Genomic DNA, 21,193 nt, shown 5'->3' with positions numbered 1-21,193 from the left:
TACCAGGTTTGGTTCATGAGGAGTGCCATGCATACCAGGATAGGGATGAGGGCGCCACGCATACCAGGATGAGGGATTGGCTGCCATGCATACCGGGATTGGGGGATGAGGAGGCCATACATACCAGAATTGGGATGAGTGGTGCCATGTATACCAGGATGAGGGGTACCATACATACCAGAATAGGGATGTGGGGTACAATGCATACCAGGATGAGGGATGGTGTGCCATGCATACCAGGATTGGGGGATGAGGAGGCCATACATACCAGGATTGGGGGATGAGGAGGCCATACATACCAGAATTGGGATGAGTGGTGCCATGTATACCAGGATGAGGGGTACCATACATACCAGAATAGGGATGAGGGGTACCATACATACCAGGATGAGGGATGGGGTGCCATGCATACCAGGATGAGGGGTAACATACATACCAGGATAGGGATGAGGGGTACCATACTTACCAGGATGAGGGATGGGGTGCCATGCATACCAGGATTGGGGGATGAGTGGTGCCATGCATACCAGGATGAGAGATGGGGTGCCATGCATACCAGGATTGGGATGAGGGGTGCCATGCATACCAGGATTGGGGATGAGGGGCGCCATGCATACCAGGATTGGGGATGAGGGGCGCCATGCATACCAGGATTGGGGATGAGGGGGGCCATGCATACCAGGATCGGGGATGAGGGGTGCCATGCATACCAGGATTGGGGATGAGGGGTGCCATGCATACCAGGATTGGGGATGAGGGGTGCCATGCATACCAGGATTGGGGATGACGGGGCCATTCATATTAGGATGAGGGATGCCATGCATACCACGATAGGGATGATGGATGGGGTGCATACCAGCATGGGGGTGAGGGGCCCCACGCATACCAGGATAAGGCTGAGGGGGGCCATGTATACCAGGATTGGGTATGAGGGAGCCATGCATACCAGGATGAGGGATGAAGGGCGCCATGCATGCCAGGATTAGGATCAGGGGTGCAATGCATACCAGGATTGGGGGTGAGGGGTGCCATGCATACCAGGATTGGGGGTGAGGGGTGCCATGCATTCCAGGATTGGGAGTGAAGGGTGCCATGCATACCAGGATGGGGATGAGGGGTGCCATGTATACCAGGATTGGGGATGAGGGGTGTCATGCATAGCAGGATTGGGTGTGAAGGGTGCCATGCATAGCAGGATTGGATGTGAAGGGTGCCATGCATACCAGGATTGGGGGTGAGTGGTGCCATGCATACCAGGATTGGGGGTGAGGGGTGCCATGCATACCAGGATTGGGGGTGAAGGGTGCCATGCATACCAGGATGGGGATGAGTTCCATGCATACCAGGATGGGGATGAGGTGTGCCATGCATACCAGGATAGGGATGAGGGGTGCCATGTATACCAGGATTGGGGGTGAGGGGTGCCATGCATACCAGGATTGGGGGTGAGGGGTGCCATGCATACCAGGATTGGGGGTGAGGGGTGCCATGCATACCAGGATTGGGGGTGAGGGGTGCCATGCATACCAGGATTGGGGGTGAGGGGTGCCATGCATACCAGGATTGGGTGTGAAGGGTGCCATGCATACCAGGATGGGGATGAGTTCCATGCATACCAGGATGGGGATGAGGTGTGCCATGCATACCAGGATAGGGATGAGGGGTGCCATGTATACCAGGATGGGGGGACAGGATGGGGGCAGCACAAATACCAAGATGGGGGGCAGCACATACCAGCATGGGAGACCATATACTCGGGTGTAGAACGGGTTCAATAGCTAGTTGCAATATATAGGGAATTTGCCATGGTCTTAAAAGATTTGGGGTCTCAAGCCCCAAGGGATATCTTCCTATTTGTCCCTACCTCGACATATCACTATATTTGTAGAGTACCGTGCAAAAGTTTTAGACAAGTTTTGAAAAAATGCAGTAAATTAAGAATGCTTTCAAAGATATAAGGTCTCAATTAACAAAATGCAAAATGAATGAACAAAAAATGAATCAAAATCAATATTGGGTAACTGACACTTTGTATTTGAAACAGCATCAATTCTTCTAGGTACACCTGTCACTTGCACACAGTTTTTGAAGTAACTCAGCTGGGAGGTTGTTCCAAACATCTTGGAGAACTAACAACAGATCTTCATAACATAAAAATTAGCTTTAAACAATAGGTCATTTTCCGATGACAAATTCACTCTAAGGCCACGTCCACATGTTCAGTATTTGGTCAGTATTTGACATCAGTATTTATAAGCCAAATCTAAGAGTGGAACAATCAAAGGAAAAATATAATAGAAACATGTCACCACTTTTGTATTTACCACCCTATCCTGGTTTTGGCTTACAAATACTGATGTTAAATACTGACCAAATACTGAACGTGTGCACGTGGCCGAATAAAGATTACCCCTTTGTCAGAGCTAAGACAGTAATAACTCAGTGCAGTTCCATCCACGGGGAGTAGATCTACCGAATGACAACTTTTGTAACGTGGGGGTTATTAAAATGGCAAAACCCACTTTTAGGCTGGGCTCCATACTTTTTATGTATCAAAGTAGAATTGTACTGAAAAGCAAAACCACTGAAGCTTCAGCCTCTTACCTACTTCCATTTATCATAAAAATGAGGAAGAAATAAGAAGAGGAAGAGGCAGATACTGTGCAACCTGGGAATTTTAAAGCGCAATTCTACATTTTTTTTACATTTACTTCAAGTATCCATAGTTTTCAATGTGGACTATGTCACTGACTGTTACCACCCAATATAAATGTAACACTATGGGTGTAGGGGGTGTATTGAGACAGTAAGCTTGGGATAGTAACATCACACAACATTGAGGTGACAGTGACAGTGTATTAGCTGGAGTGTGTCTTTGTATAATTTACTGCAATAATCCTTTATTTTACACAGGCATATAAAGGGTCAATTTTAATAAATCTGCCACAATGTCTTCTATGTGGACCAGAAGTCACATTTTTAGTACATTCTCATGAGAGCCTCAATGTTAGATTCATAGGTGACTAATTATGGTGCGGGTCATGTGGTACAGATGAGGACTGGAATGGAACTATTAAAGGGGATGTCCACTACTCAGATAACCCCTTCTCAATCCTTATATTTATCTCATGTAAAATAATAAAACTTATACTCACCGGCGGTGTCGGCGCAAGCTCTCCCGGGGACTGCGTGACATTGTTTTGTCACGCAATCCCTGAAGCTAACCAGCGCTGGCTTCACTCTCTCAGCCTTCTCGTGAATCATACAGTTATATGAAAAAATTTGGGCACCCCTATTAATCTTAAGCTTAATGTTTTATAAAAATTGGTGTTTTTGCAACAGCTATTTCAGTTTGATATATGTAATAACTGTTGGACACAGTAATGTTTCTGCCTTGAAATGAGGTTTATTGTACTAACAGAAAATGTGCAATCTGCATTCAAACAAAATGACAGGTGCATAAGTATGGGCACCCTTATCATTTTCTTGTTTTAAATACTCCTACCTACTTTTTACTGACTTACTAAAGCACTTTTTTTGGTTTTGTAACCTCATTGAGCTTTGAACTTCATAGCCAGGTGTAAGCTACTTAAAGTGGCCAATTGCAAGTTGTTCTCCTGTTTGAATCTCCTCTGAAGAGTGGCATCATGGGCTCCTCAAAACAACTGTCAAATGATCTGAAAACGAAAATTATTCAACATAGTTGTCCAGGGGAAGGATACAAAAAGCTGTCTCAGAGATTTAACCTGTCAGTTTCCACTGTGAGGAACATAGTAAGGAAATGGAAGAACACAGGGACAGTTCTTGTTAAGGCCAGAAGTGGCAGGCCAAGAAAAACATCAGAAAGGCAGAGAAGAAGAATGGTGAGATCAGTCAAGGACAATCCTCAGACCACCTCCAGAGAGCTGCAGCATCAACTTGCTGCAGATGGTGTCACTGTGCATCGGTCAACTATACAACGCACTTTGCACAAGGAGAAGCTGTATGGGAGAGTGATGCGAAAGAAGCCGTTTCTGCAAGCACGCCACAAACAGAGTTGGCTGAGGTATGCAAAAGCACATTTGGAGAAGCCAATTTCTTTTTGGAAGAAGGTCCTGTGGACTATTGAAACCAAGATTGAGTTGTTTGGTCATACAAAAAGGCGTGCATGGCGGCAAAAAAACACAGCATTCCAAGAAAAACACTTGCTACCCACAGTAAAATTTGGTGGAGGTTCCATCATGCTTTGGGGCTGTGTGGCCAATGCCGGCATCGGGAATCTTGTTAAAGTTGAGGGACGCATGGATTCCACTCAGTATCAGCAGATTCTTGACAATAATGTTCAAGAATCAGTGACAAAGTTGAAGTTACGCAGGGGATGGATCTTTCAGCAAGACAATGATCCAAAACACCGCTCCAAATCTACTCAGGCATTCATGCAGAGGAACAATTACAATGTTCTGGAATGGCCATCCCAGTCCCCAGACCTGAATATCATTGAACATCTTTGGGATCATTTGAAGAGGGCTGTCCATGCTCTGCGACCATCAAACTTAACTGAACTGGAATTGTTTTGTAAAGAGGAATGGTCAAAAATACCTTCATCCAGGATCCAGGAACTCATTAAAAGCTACAGGAAGCGACTAGAGGCTGTTATTTTTGCAAAAGGAGGATCTACTAAATATTAATGTCACTTTTCTGGTGAGGTGCCCATACTTATGCACCTGTCAAATTTTGTTTGAATGCAGATTGCACATTTTCTGTTAGTACAATAAACCTCATTTCAAGGCAGAAACAGTACTGGGTCCAACAGTTATTACATATATCAAACTGAAATAGCTGTTGCAAAAACACCAATTTTTATAAAACATTAAGCTTAAGATTAATAGGGGTGCCCAAACTTTTTCATATAACTGTACTGTACATCTGGAGAAAGTGAGAGAGCAACAGCTCTGAAGAATGGGAAAAATTCAAAGTGCAGTGAAATTGGGGAAAAATGCAATTCTTCTATGGTTTTTATGTTTTGTTACTCTGAATCATCTCCAGATCAGTACGATTATGACGAAACCAAACTTGTATACATTTTTTTTAATTAAGTGGAGAAAAAAATTCATGAATTTGTAAAAAAAAAATATTTTTGTTTGTGTCATCATACTCCGAGATCCATAACATTCTTGTTTTACTATCGATGATGGAGCTTGGTCAGGGGTTGTTTTTGTGAAGGTTTTATTGATATAGGTTTTGGCTATATATGATAATTTGATCTGTTTTTATTGCATTTTATAGGGTGGAGAAGTGACCAAAAAAACATATTTCTTATGATTTATTTCTTGTTATGTTGTTTACCGAATTGGTTTAATTAATTTTATATTTTTATACCATAGATCATACTTTTATAAATGTGGTAATATCAAGTATGTTTATTTATTTTTTTATTTACTTATTTTCAGTAGTGGACAGTAATTCGAACTTTTCTCTTTTATTTTATTTTTTTTAGATATATTTTTAAAAATCTTTTTAATTTATATTTTACTTTATTTTTAGTCCCTTTGATCCTTATAATGTATGCTGCAATACTACAGTATTGCAGTATATCTTGTAAATCTCATTCTCCTTTGATGCTCAGCCTTTACTAGTCCCCCAGCAATCCATCAGCCCTAAGCGATTGTGTCACAGGACACCGATGGGAGCAGTCGAGTGTGGGCAGCAGCGCTCATTCTATTTAAATACTGCTATCACAGATTGACAGCAGCATTTATTTGGTTAACAGCTGGTCTTGGTTAGGGGATGGGCTGGAATCAAATGCTCCTAATTCATGAAGAGGCGTATGCAGCTTCATGAATCAGGAGTGCAGGACGAGTGGTGCACACAACACAAATCCTACTCCAGTGTCTGCTGGAGTAAGATTTATGGCATAACAAATGCCGCAGCTCATCATGAATCTGACAAGTGGTGGTAGTAATGTCCCTGTCCTACCCTGCTCTGCCCACACTGTCAGAGCTGGACGAAAATGACGTAACAACACCATAAGTCGCATACATTTAGCACAACCACCAGTTGCGGCAAAATTATATGTCTCTTCAAAGCTTTTTACGCCAGAATATTGGCGTAAAAGCTTTGATGAATCAGGCCATTTACATATACCCAGCTTTTGTATATTACCAGCTGTATCATGGTTTCTACTATTGCTTACTTGTACAAGGGCAAAAAATTGTTCTAATTAAAGGTGTCTAACCTTGGTATATTTCTGGATGTTTCCGTTATTATGGAATTCTATGGTTTCCAGTTTTCAATTGTGACATGAATCTTATATGTAGATTTTTATATGGATACTTATAATATTTTATACCCAGTTTAGGAGGCGAAGCATTAACCCTAGTTTATGGTAAATTTTACCTCCTGTTCACTTGTTTGTTCTATAGATTAGGGAAAGTCTATTTTTTATTTAGTTTCTTAACCCCTTAACGACCGCCGATACGCATTAAAACGGCGACCGCTAAGGGGCCTTATCAGGGGCGGAACTACCGCCCGTGCAGCCGGTTCATTGAACGGGGGCCCTGAGGGAGAGGGGGCCCCTCCAGCCTCCAGCAGGGCCGCCATCAGGGCATGACTGCAGTATGGGGCCCAGCCGGTAGGGGCCCCCTTGGAGCCCCGTTGGGGGCCCCCCTCTTGTGAGTCTCTCTCCTCATGGGGCCCCCGACCCCATGCTAAGCGCCGGGTCTGGGACATCTCAGCGCTGCGTTGCGCTTCTGCGGCAGCACCTTCATGATTCCCCTGATTTCCGGTCATGTGACGGCGCCGTCACATGGCCGGAAGTCAGGAGAACCTGGTGTCAGCGATTTGGACGAGCGCCAGGATTCTGCAGGGATCGCATGGGGGTAAGTATAACAAGTTTTGTTTTTTTCAAAATACAATTTACTAGGAGTGGGGGGAATGGGAGATGCACATGTGCGTGTGTGTGTGGGGGGTGGAGATAAGAGATGCACATGGGGGGGAGATGATAAGAGATGCACATGGGGTGGGGGGGGATGAGAGAGGTGCACATGGGGTGGGGGGGGATGAGAGAGGTGCACATGGGGTGGGGGGGGTGAGAGAGGTGCACATGGGGTGGGGGGGATGAGAGAGGTGCACATGTGGGGGGAGGGGGATGAGAGAGGTGCACATGTGGGGGGAGGGGGGTGAGAGGTGCACATGTGGGGGGGATAAGAGATGCACATGGGGGAGGGGGATAAGAGATGCACATGGGGGGAGATAAGAGATGCACATGGGGGGAGATAAGAGATGCACATGGGGGGATGAGAGAGGTGCACATGTGGGAGAGGGGGATGAGAGATGTGCACATGTGGGGGGGATGAGAGAGGTGCACATGGAGGGGGTGGTGAGAGCTGCACATGTGGGGGGATGAGAGATGCACATGGGGGGGATGGGGAGGGGGATGAGAGAGGGGCACATGTGGGGGAGGGGGATGAGAGATGTGCACATGTGGGGGGGGTGAGAGAGGTGCACATGGGGGGTGGTGAGAGCTGCACATGGGGGGGATGAGAGAGGGGCACATGTGTGGGAGGGGGATGGGGGAGGGGGATGAGAGATGTGCACATGGGGGGGTGGTGAGAGCTGCTCATGGGGGGGTGAGAGCTGCACATGGGGGAATTGGGAGAAAATGAGCTGCACATGGGGGAATTAGGAGTAGGGGATAATGATCTGCACATAATGAATGTGGGGTGGGGGAGAGTAAATGATAAATGACGATGGGGTGGGGAGAGCACGGACATGATATAATGAATTGGGGCAGGGGGTGCATGTAAATAATGAATGCGGGGAGCAGGAAGTATAGAGTAGAGGTTCTAATTAAATTATATATTAAGTGCCTATTTACAGTTAATGGGGGCACCGTGGTGGATTACAATTTATATTTGGAATGGTAGGTTGCATAATAACTAACCATATATTGATGGTGGATGCACGTCTGTATTCAGCTGCATAATGTAGAAGTTGGGGAATGTGCTCTAGATAACTGTGTTATTTTATGCAGAGACGAGTCCTGGCTGGAAGACGTGATGGCGGTCTGTGCTGGATGAAGGAGAAAAGCGTAGCTGAAGGACTTCACTTAGAGACGTCACCAGTGAGTCAGTGCATTACATGTACACTTACACTATATACTATGTACCGGGCTCCTGTGTATAATGTCACTGGTGATCACTGTATTACCTGTACACTATATACAGAGCTCCTGTGTATAATGTCACTGGTGATCACTGTATTACCTGTACACTGACACTATATACAGAGCTCCTGTGTATAATGTCACTGGTGATCACTGTATTACCTGTACACTGACAATATATACAGAGCTCCTGTGTATAATGTCACTGGTGATCCCTGTATTACCTGTACACTATATACAGAGCTCCTGTGTATAATATCACTGGTGATCACTGTATTACCTGTACACTGACACTATATACAGAGCTCCTGTGTATAATGTCACTGGTGATCACTAGATTACCTGGACACTTACATTATACATACCATGCATAGAGCTCCTGTGTATAATGACACTTATGGTAATATTAGTAATGTGGTGGTAATATTAGTAATGTGGTGGTAAAATGTGGTCTGGTCATGGTGTGGCAGTTTTTCTCCCTTCTGTGTGGTATTATTCGGTCACTATGTTGTGGTAATATGTGGTCTGGTGATGGTGTGGCGGTATTCCCTGTATGTGGTATTATTGGTCATTTTAAAAAAAAATGTATATGACACATTCCCTTAAAGAAAACTAAATAAAAATATATCTAAAAAGAGAATTGGATATTTTAAGAAAATTTTAATAGGTTAGAGTAGGGCCCGGCCAGAAGAGTCTACCTTATCGTGGTGGCGGCTTTAAAAATCTTTTGGCCAAAACAAAAGCTGCTGCCTATGTATGTGGCACCGTCACATGGCCGAACGTCAGGAGAGCCTGGTGGCAGCAACGTGGACGAGCACCAGGATTCTGCAGGGATCGCATGGGGGTAAGTATAACAAGTTTTATTTTTCTTAAATACAATTAATTAACTAGGAGTGGGGGGGGTGAGAGATGCACATGGGGGGGGGATGAGAGATGCACATGGGGGGGATGAGAGATGCACATGGGGGGATGAGAGATGCACATGGGGGGGATGAGAGATGCACATGGGGGGATGAGAGATGCACATGGGGGGGATGAGAGATGCACATGGGGGATGAGAGATGCACATGGGGGGGATGAGAGATGCACATGGGGGGGATGAGAGATGCACATGGGGGGGATGAGAGATGCACATGGGGGATGAGAGATGCACATGGGGGATGAGAGATGCACATGGGGGGGATGAGAGATGCACATGGGGATGAGAGATGCACATGGGGGGGATGAGAGATGCACATGGAGGGGTGAGAGATGCACATGGGGGGTGAGAGATGCACATGGGAGGGTGAGAGATGCACGGGGGGGATGAGAGATGCACGGGGGGGGATGAGAGATGCACGGGGGGGATGAGAGATGCATCGGGGGGGGTGAGCTGCACATGGGGGGGATGAGAGCTGCACATGGGGGGGGCGAGAGATGCACATGGGGGGGTTATGTTTACATAACTTTGTTGCCTTATGAAGCGCAGGGGGGGGGGCCCCAAAAAATTTCTTGCACAGGGGCCCACTACAGTCTGTGTTCGCCCCTGGGCCTTATTCCCTCATTGTCGTTTTAAAACGACAATCTGGAATAAGGGTATAGCGCCCCCCAGAGTCAGAAAGTCTCTGGGGTCTCAGCTACTCCAGCTGAGACCCTGGAGAACACGGTCAGGCCCGGATTCTCCAGTTCCCAATCACGTGATCGCCGTTATTAAAAAAAAAAAAAGTGTGCCCGCTATTAAAATCATTTCTCTCTCTCTTCTGACATGATATAGAGGAGAAAGAAATGATGTCCCCCAAGCTCCCCCTCCCGGTACCTCTGCCATTCCCAGGTCCGCCTTCTCTTCCCGAAAAAAGTGGGTTCATGCGCAGTGCACCAGCCGAGATTTGTCGGCCGACACCTGGTAACAGCAGGGATTTTTACAATTGGTTCCTTTTGATCAATGTGATAGACACAGTGATCAAAAGCCAGTAATTGGTAAATCATGCCCCTCCTGTGTTATCCCCTTACTCAGATTCATTTTTATTTATTTTAGAATTTTTATTTCTTTCATTCTTTACCATTAGAGTTAGGGTTGGGCTAAGGGTTAGGCTTGGGCTAAGGGTTAGGCTTGGGGTTATGGATTTCAAAAGTAAAAAAATAAAAAATGATGACTATATGACGACTAATGTTGAGCACAAGTGCTTGAGTCGTTACTCGAGTTTGCATCGGGTGTCTAACAGCCGCGAAACATGCGGGGCGGGGACTCGAGCATGTCACTCGAGCACCTGTGATACTCTGTGCATACCCAAGTACCCGATGCAAACTCAAGTAACGAGCACTTGCGCTTAATACTAATAACGACATATTCAATATGACAACCTAATGTTATCAAATTCTGTGTAGTACCTTTGGGTTCAAAATGCTCAATATACCCCTGGATAAAATCATTGAGGGATGTAGTTTCCAAAATTGGGTCAGTTGTGGGGGGTTTCTGCTGTTTGGGTGCCTTATGGACCCTGCAAATTTGACATGTCGCCTGCAATCTATTTCAGCCAATTTGTGTTCCAAAATTCAAATAGTACCCCTTTCCTTCTGAGCCCTGCCGTATGTCCAAACAGAATTTTTTGACTACATATGGGGTATCGGCGCGCTCATGAACTGGATAAAAAACTGTGGGGTCTACTTTGGTGTTACCTCTTGCAAAGTGAGAGATTTGCGGCTAGAGCAACATTTTTGTGAAAAAAATGAACTTTTTCAATATGTCGACCTGATGTTATCAAATTCTGTGTCATACTTGTGGGTTTAAAATGCTCATTCTACCCCTGGATAAATTCTGGAGGGATGTACTTTCCAAAATGGGGTCAGTTGTCGGGGGTTTCTGCTGTTTAGGCACTGTAGGGGCCCTGCAAATGCGACATGGTGCCCATCATCTCTTTCAGCCAAATTTGTGTTCCAAAATTTAAATATTACACCTTCCGCTTCGAGCCCTGCCATTTGTCCAAACAGAGCTTTTTGACTATATGTGGGGTATCGCCGCACTCGTAAGAAAGTGTGAAATTTGGGGCTAAAGCTAGATTTTGGAGGTAAACTTTAAAACTTTAATTTTTTTTTATTCCACTTTGCATTAATTCCTGTGTAGCAACTGAAGGGTTAAAAAATACCACATAAAGTGACCTTGGTCAGATGTCAAAAGTTTGGCATGGTCATTAAGGTCAAACTTAGCTCTGTCACTAAGGGTTTAAAGTGCCCAGGTTTTGTATGCAAACATGATGATAATCCTAGGTTATTGGTTGTACTTTCTGGATCTTTAATAAAGTTTGTTTTTCATTTTCTAAATCTCATTGTATCTTTTGTATTTGGTCTCATTTAGCAGAACCTTTTTTTCTGTGTGTTCTAATATCTGTTTTTAGGCTTAATTTATTAATTACCACAAATGCGGCATCTACAGGGCATAGGAAACTGCGGTCGGAGTCTGACCCTATCTACTATACTGTGGCTGTATCTACCCCTGGGCGTGCCCAGATCAGAGCTGTAGGTGGAGCCTGGCACAATTTTCTTGTAGCTGGTCTTATGCGCCGATTTACAATTTCTTAGTTGTTACCCGTAATTGCTGCGATCTGAGTGGAGCCGTCATGTCATTGCAACACTTGGATCACAGTATTCAGTGGTGAGCGCTCACCAGGTCCAGGCACCAGCAGTGTGGTAGTGACGTGTACTCACTGATGGATTAAGTCACCGTCGCAGTCATGGTTCCCGGAAATGGTGAACACTCACTGGCAAAAACGTAATTGAGGTGTAGAGCTCACAGTAATAACTGGTGCCCACTCTTCAGATCCAAACACCAATGCTACAGCAGTTACATCATCCAACAGTGAGTACACGTCACTGGTTGAAGTTATCGCCGCAGCCCTAATGTTTGGACCTGTTGAGCACTCATCGGTAATTACTGACACCTTAGAAGAGCAGCCCCAATGACATGACTGCTCCGCTCAGATCACAGTAATTGTCCGTTATGATGTGTATCTAATTCTATCATGTGTTATACAGTCCGCAGAGCCATGTATGTAATACTATCATGTGTGATATAGTCTGGATCAACATGTTAGGCTATGGGTTGAACTAGATGGACTTAGTCTTCCTTCAACCTTAAAACTAGGTTACTATGTTACATAGCCATGAATCTAATGATATCATGTGATATGGTCCACTGAGCTGTGTATCTAAACCTGTCATGTATTATGTAGTCTGCTGAGCTATGTATCTCACCCTATCATATAAACCTGTTCGCTGAGCTGTGTATCTAATCTTATCATGCGATACCGTCCACATAGTCTTGTATCTAATCCTATCATGTGATACAGTCTGCTGAACTGTGTATCTAATCCTAGCATATGTTATAAAGTCTGCAAAGCCATGTATGTATTACCATCACGTGTAAATCAGTCCATATAGCCATGTACTTAATCCTATCATGTCTAATACAGTCCGCTGAGCTGCATACCTAATTCTATTAAGTGTGATACAGTCCACATAGCCATTCACAAACCTCCCGTCCAGCAGCTACAGAGCACTGACCTGGCAGATGGACCGGAGTCCCGCGAATTGATCCGCCCAGCTCATCTCCAATCAAAATTTGTCCGCCATACCTGAAGAGAAAAGAAAATACAAAAATCCCACTGAAACTATAATCTACAGTACAGTGAGGGAATTGGAAGGTGATTGCTCTGTGACCGCTGGATTGGAGCCTCGTGAATCTTTTACCTTCCGGGATCCCCAACGCAGCTTTTGATTAGTCGGGCTGGTGCAACATCATCTCTGTGTCACACTAAAATGATGACGCCACGCTCACCTGGCCAATCAAAAGCTGCGCTGACGATCCCGGGAGGTAAGAGATCTGTGAGCCTTCCGTCTACAGTAGTGACCATAGAATATTGACCTGACTGATGGACCGGAGTCCTGGCGATCGATCCGCCCATCTCTAATTACTGTATGAAGATAAAGATTTCTGTTTTGGAGAATATTTAGGTGGTTAGCTTCACTGGTAACTACCCTCTAATCCACTGAAGAAAGAATGGGTGTTCTATTCTCATTTGCTCTAGGTTTCCTGTCCAGCTATAGGGATGGGACTCTCACTCATTGAGGCTATCATCAATTCTGGAAAATCAAATTACCAAAAAGTAATAACCTCTTTTTTGGGAGGTCTGGTGTGTATTAGAGGGCTGGGCTGACGTCTGTTTGGCATAAGACCAATATGTTTGCTGTTGGTCCTTCACAGAAGTTGGCAAGTATGACAATGCCCCTATACCAGTGACAACAGTACACAAAACCCCCTCCTTGTCACTCCTATGCAGCTTTTTTCAGGAAGTAACAAACGTCTGTTCACATGTACAACTTCCTCTTCTTGCTCTGACAAGCCTGACGGGATATTATTTGGTGATATCATGCTGCACTGGAGACTTGTCTGTTCCCCTGCATACTCACTATACTAATTTTGGAAGCATGCTCCAAATCTCTTCTTCTTATTAAATTATGACTCACCCAGGGGGATGGGGACGACTCGGTACCCGGGCCTTTGCCTGGCCTTTGGGGATGTCGCGGTGGTCGTCTCCCGGGCCCGTACCCTGGGGTCAGCTTTTAAAAAGGGATTGTTTGTTAATTTTATGAAAGTTCGTGACACCACCTGTGGTTTCTGGTGGAATCACCAGCGCTGCGGCAGTCCGCTGAGGCCGGTGATAAGGCAGCTCGATGGTATAGCTCCCCACAGGTGGAGCTAGGCCTCAGGGTAGAGTATGGAGAGGGGGATGCAGGACTGGCGAGACCCAGCCGGGTCAGAGCAAGAACGGGGACAGACACGATAGTCACTTCAGTACCTTTTACTGGTGGTAATTCAGGCACATCCCGGTGAAGGGTGCATATCAGGATCCTCCCCAATGAGCAGGTGTAGGGCCTCCTGTTTCTTGCCTCTGTGTAGTAAGTTTCTGACCTGCCTGAAGCTAAGCCTAACTTTGTCTCTGTCCTGCACCGGCTGACGTTGTGGTAGGGCCTTCTCTTGGGGTGCACGCTCCCAGCTTACGGGGCCTATGTGTCTCCTGGCTCTGTTACGTATCAGCTCTCTGGTGATCCTGGGACCTGTAGTTCTCCAGGGATTCCGGTTATGCCTTACTGGGTCGTAGAGATCCCGGTAAGCTCGGACCCGGTGTCCGGTATATGCTTCGGGGTGAGCTGGGTAAGCTCCTCTGCCCCCACTGCTACTCACTTTCTACTCGCCTTTGGCCATGCTCGGGCCCTCCCTAGGCTACTCACACTAACGGCAGCTTGCCGCTCTTCACCGCTCTTACAGGCGTCGGCACACCTTAGGCTCACTCACTTGAGCTCCTGAGTCTAGCTGGGCTTCAGGACCACTGGAGGCCTAGCTTGCCTTCACAGCTACCCGCGTGCTTCTCTCTCTGTCCACTCCAGACTCTAGACTGAACTGCCTAGCTCCACCTTCCCTATTTATATCCCTAACGGGCTCCCTCTGCTGGTCTGAGGTGTAAGGTGGATATGTGTGAATGTTTATGGGGGCCTCTTGTGGATGATTCCATCAATGCACTCTTCTAGGATCTGTAGTACCAAGCGCAGCTGGGCGCCACAATTACATTAAGTACATTTTCACATAAAATTACATTTTTTTGCAGTTATGTTTGTTTTTCTGGGCAACAACCAGTGTGGCTTATCATGTCCACAATACAATTTATTGATCATCATGTTATCTCTATGTTTGGGCAGAACAAACTGTGATCATATATTGTGCTCCTGCAATTGCGCAGTTGACTAGCCTCTAAATAAGCATAGTCAGGGTCATTCTCTGTCCCCATCTATTTTGAGGCCTGGATGGCACATAGCAAGGTGAAATACTCGAGTCAGGGATCATCCTTATTAGGTACACCTTGTTTCAGTGGCACACCTTTTATGCTTTTTTGATCAAAAAATTTTTAAAAGGGGTAACCCAGGACTATTTATCTTCTTTTACTATGGGTCTAAGAACTAACAGGCAGGTAGTTGCTAACTACCTACCTATTGTGCCCAGCGCTGATCCCTGCTGGCACAGAGCTGTCAGAGTCCGTTCCTGCCGGCCATTCAGCGACTTTTGCTGACATCACATCGGCAAAGCAGCGGCGTCTCTTCTGCTCTTTTGATGGGGCATGACTGCTGATATCATGCTGAGTGACAGCCGGCACCCCGCTGCCTAATTTTGGAGAGCTGGGTGCCAAGCGGTATGAAGTCGGCAGTCGTGCCCTGTCAACAGCACCCCAGAAGAAGAAGAGCTGCTGTGATGATGTGGAACAGCAGAATCGCTGGCAAGAGTGGTCAGTGTTTTTTACATGTGTTACTATTTATTTACTTACTGCAGATAGCCCACGATCAGGTTATTTTAGTTTAATATGGCGGGTGTCCATTAGTCGGGGTCTCGGTCATATTTGCCCTTATTCACATTTACATCATTTGATATATGGTAAGGTTTTAATACTAGAGGTTAGGACTGTGACGAATAGGGTCACCTTGACGTGGTAAGATGATTTTTTAATTTTTTTTTTAATCAAAATTATGTTAACTAAGTGCCCTATATTATTTTCATGCACTATTGCTATTTATTTACTTACTGCAGGCTATTTGCTTATTTTGTTTTTATCTTAGGTTTTGTTTATATTAGTTTAATGGTCACAACGTACATGTGCAACTGCATGGTACACTTATACTAATAGGTGTGCTGGACCGTTTTTGATTTAGATTCTAATTAATAAAAACATCAGTTTAAAAGGTAGAATTTCAGTAATGTTCCTGTAGTGTAATGAAACGTTCACTTTTGTCAGTGAATATTTACTGTTACGAAACTATAGCTCTAGTGCTATGTGAAACTGCAATAGAAAGAGTGTTTGGGATGGTTTCCTAGCTATGGAGATAAGGCTACATTTACTAAGATAAAGGCCCAAGGAAACAAATAGCAGCTTGTCACACAGTGCGCTAAATCATTTCAGTTACCGATTTTATCATCATCTATTGTGCGCTTTTATTCTATACTGCTAGAATTTATGTACACATACCAGCCTACAGTCAATGGGATTGAGGATTAAAGTAACGCCCTGGGAAAGTTTTCAGATTAATGAAAAAAGATACAAATTAGAGCAATGATAAGCTTATTTGCTTCTGCTTTCTGATAGCAATTCATAAAGTACACCTATTATGTCTCTTTAAAGAAGTATTCCCGTCTCGGACACTTGCTCTGTAATTTTTGGAACTCTTATAGAATTCAATGACCCCATATAGACCTGCGGATCCTGTACAATAGGAATGTCAAATTCAAATACACAGAGGACCAAAATTAAAAACTTGGACAAAGTCGTGGGCCAACCTTGATATTTATTAAAAAAATGTCTACAATTGAGGAAGTTTTTCTTTCACATCAAATATAACGATGAACCTTTTCATATGAAAACAAACTTAAAGGGATTGTCCTACAAATGAAGTACATTTTAATAGATATTTGAATAAAATAAACACATAATCACAAATGGCGCATACTGGAATAATATAATATTTTATGTAAGAACAGTTAAAAGCATATGGCCCAATGGCCTAATTAAATATGTAATAACAAAGGATAAAAACCTTGAATTAATAAATAATTCAGATAATAAAGTATGATGGCAATAAAAGTGCCCCCGACACACAGTATGATACATCCACAGTGAATTCCTCCACACTCACGATATGATAACCCTACTGTATTCCCTCAGCAAAGTATGGTGACCCCCAACACGGTATAAGGCCCCAACTGTGATCCCCACACAGCCCTCCACACAGTTTAATTGTCCCCACATAGTCCTCCATACAGTATAATGGGCCCCACATAGTCCTCCATACAGTATAATGGGCCCCACATAGTCCTCCATACAGTATAGTGGGCCCCACATAGTCCTCCATACAGAATAATGGCCCCAAATAATCCTCCATACAGTATAATGGGCCCCACATAGTCCTTCATACAGAATAATGGTCCCACATAGTCCTCGATACAGTATACTGGCCCCAAATAATCCTCCATACAGTATAATGGGCCCCACATAGTCGTCCATACAGTATAATGGGCCCCACATAGTCCTTCATACAGAATAATGGTCCCACATAGTCCTCCATACAGTATACTGGCCCCAAACAATCCTCCATATAGTATAATGGGCCCCACATAGTCCTCCACACAGAATAATGGTCCCACATAGTCCTCCATACAGTATAATGGACCCCACATAGTTCTCCATACAGAATAATGGTCCCACATACAGTACAGACCAAAAGTTTGGATACACCTCATTTAAAGATTTTTCTGTATTTTCATGACTATGAAAATTGTATATTCACACTGAAGGCATCAAAACTATGAATTAACACATGTGGAATTATTTACTTAACAAAAAAGTGTGAAACAACTGAAAATATGTCTTATATTCTAGGTTCTTCAAAGTAGCCACCTTTTGCTTTAATGACTGCTTTGCACACTCTTGGCATTCTCTTGATGAGCTTCAAGAGGTAGTCACCGGAAATGGTTTTCACTTCACAGGTGTGCCCTGTCAGGTTTAATAAGTGGGATTTCTTGCCTTATAAATGGGGTTGGGACCATCAGTTGTGTAGTTGTGTTGTGCAGAAGTCTGCTGGATGCACAGATGATAGTCCTACTGAATAGACTGTTAGAATTTGTATTATGGCAAGAAAAAAGCAGCTAAGTAAAGAAAAACGAGTGGCCATCATTACTTTAAGAAATGAAGGTCAGTCAGTCTTAAAAATTGGGCAAACTTTGAAAGTGTCCCCAAGTGCAGTTGCAAAAACCTTCAAGCGCTACAAAGAAACTGGCTCACATGAGGACCGCCCCAGGAAAGGAAGACCAAGAGTCACCTCTGCTTCTGAGGATAAGTTTATCCGAGTCACCAGCCTCAGAAATCACAGGTTAACAGCAGCTCAGATTAGAGACCAGGTCAATGCCACACAGAGTTCTAGCAGCAGACACATCTCTGCAACAACTGTTAAGAGGAGACTTTGTGCAGCAGGCCTTCATGGTAAAATAGCTGCTAGGAAACCACTGCTAAGGACAGGCAACAAGCAGAAGAGACTTGTTTGGGCTAAAGAACACAAGGAATGGACATTAGACCAGTGGAAATCTGTGCTTTGGTCTGATGAGTCCAAATTTGAGATCTTTGGTTCCAACCACCGTGTCTTTATTCAAAATTGAAGGCATACTGAACCAGCATGGCTACCACAGCATCTTGCAGCGGAATGCTATTCCATCCGGTTTGCGTTTAGTTGGACCATCATTTATTTTTCAACAGGACAATGACCCCAAACACACCACCAGGCTGTGTAAGGGCTATTTGACCAAGAAGGAGAGTGATGGGTGCTACGCCAGATGACCTGGCCTCCACAGTCACCAGACCTGAACCCAATCGAGATGGCTTGGGGTAAGCTGGACCGCAGAGTGAAGGCAAAAGGGCCAACAAGTGCTAAGCATCTCTGGGAACTCCTTCAAGATTGTTGGAAGACCATTTCCGGTGACTACCTCTTGAAGCTCATCAAGAGAATGCCAAGAGTGTGCAAAGCAGTCATCAAAGCAAAGGTGGCTACTTTAAAGAACCTAGAATATAAGACATATTTTCAGTTGTTTCACACTTTTTTGTTAAGTATATACAGTTATATGAAAAAGTTTGGGCACCCCTATTAATCTTAATGTTTTATAAAAATTGGTGTTTTTGCAACAGCTATTTCAGTTTGATATATGTAATAACTGTTGGACACAGTAATGTTTCTGCCTTGAAATGAGGTTTATTGTACTAACAGAAAATGTGCAATCTGCATTCAAACAAAATTTGACAGGTGCATAAGTATGGGCACCCTTATCATTTTCTTGTTTTAAATACTCCTACCTACTTTTTACTGACTTACTAAAGCACTTTTTTGTTTTTTTGAGCATTGAACTTCATAGCCAGGTGTATGCAATCATGAGAAAAGCTACTTAAAGTGGCCACTTGCAAGTTGTTCTCCTGTTTGAATCTCCTCTGAAGAGTGGCATCATGGGCTCCTCAAAACAACTGTCAAATGATCTGAAAACAAAGATTATTCAACATAGTTGTTCAGGGGAAGGATACAAAAAGCTGTCTCAGAGATTTAACCTGTCAGTTTCCATTGTGAGGAACATAGTAAGGAAATGGAAGAACACAGGGACAGTTCTTGTTAAGGCCAGAAGTGGCAGGCCAAGAAAAACATCAGAAAGGCAGAGAAGAAGAATGGTGAGATCAGTCAAGGACAATCCTCAGACCACCTCCAGAGAGCTGCAGCATCAACTTGCTGCAGATGGTGTCACTGTGCATCGGTCAACTATACAACGCACTTTGCACAAGGAGAAGCTGTATGGGAGAGTGATGCGAAAGAAGCCATTTCTGCAAGCACGCCACAAACAGAGTCGGCTGAGGTATGCAAAAGCACATTTGGAGAAGCCAATTTCTTTTTGGAAGAAGGTCCTGTGGACTGATGAAACCAAGATTGAGTTGTTTGGTCATACAAAAAGGCGTTATGCATGGTGGCAAAAAAACACAGCATTCCAAGAAAAACACTTGCTACCCACAGTAAAATTTGGTGGAGGTTCCATCATGCTTTGGGGCTGTGTGGTCAATGCCGGCACCGGGAATCTTGTTAAAGTTGAGGGACGCATGGATTCCACTCAGTATCAGCAGATTCTTGACAATAATGTTCAAGAATCAGTGACAAAGTTGAAGTTACGCAGGGGATGGATCTTTCAGCAAGACAATGATCCAAAACACCGCTCCAAATCTACTCAGGCATTCATGCAGAGGAACAATTACAATGTTCTGGAATGGCCATCCCAGTCCCCAGACCTGAATATCATTGAACATCTGTGGGATCATTTGAAGAGGGCTGTCCATGCTCTGCGACCATCAAACTTAACTGAACTGGAATTGTTTTGTAAAGAGGAATGGTGAAAAATACCTTCATCCAGGATCCAGGAACTCATTAAAAGCTACAGGAAGCGACTAGAGGCTGTTATTTTTGCAAAAGGAGGATCTACTAAATATTAATGTCACTTTTCTGGTGGGGTGCCCATACTTATGCACCTGTCAAATTTTGTTTGAATGCAGATTGCACATTTTCTGTTAGTACAATAAACCTCATTTCAAGGCAGAAACATTACTGTGCCCAACAGTTATTACATATATCAAACTGAAATAGCTGTTGCAAAAACACCAATTTTTATAAAACATTAAGCTTAAGATTAATAGGGGTGCCCAAACTTTTTCATATAACTGTAATTCCACATGTGTTAATTCATAGTTTTGATGCCTTCAGTGTGAATGTACAATTTTCATAGTCATGAAAATACAGAAAAAACTTTAAATGAGAAGGTGTGTCCAAACTTTTGGTCTGTACTGTATAGTCCTCCATACAGTACAATTTATATTTTAGATAATAATTGTAGGTTGGCAAGGGGTCCCATAACACTATATGGTATATCCTTGACTTCCAACAATATAAAATAAAAACTATAATAAAGCTAAAAAGTCAAACAACTTTATAATCCCTTGGATTTAACAAATTCTGAATTTAATCCTAGAGTGTTAGACAATAACTCAGTGAATTACTGAATCCTGGTTCAGCACGTAAAAGAGATCTCTCTGCATAGGACTTCTTGATAGGAAACTTATATAGATTTACCTAGTGGCTCATGCAGACTTCCGTGAGTCTCAGTCCGATCACGGACAGCAATGCATGGACTTGCTGTGAGTCTGCTCACCGGAGCACGACAGCTTCATGTATTTCTATGAAGCTGTCATGCTCAGGTCAGGAGACCCACAACCAGTGTGCACAATGCGGTCCGTGATCGGACTGAGATCCACGAACATCTCCATGAGCCCTTAAAAGTGGACAAGGTTCGTGATGACTGTAACAGGGTGCACGACTATGTTCACACGTTCAGGGTTTGAGGAGGATATAGGTGAGTAGATCAAACATAATTCCTTGCTAAATCTACATCTACACACGTCGTCA

The sequence above is a fragment of the Phyllobates terribilis genome, unplaced genomic scaffold (genome assembly GCF_046119375.1).
Source record: "Phyllobates terribilis strain yellow unplaced genomic scaffold, ASM4611937v1 Scaffold_3__8_contigs__length_932513732, whole genome shotgun sequence".
Classification (NCBI taxonomy): Eukaryota; Metazoa; Chordata; class Amphibia; order Anura; family Dendrobatidae; genus Phyllobates; species Phyllobates terribilis.
Note: the sequence above shows the minus strand (reverse complement) of the source record.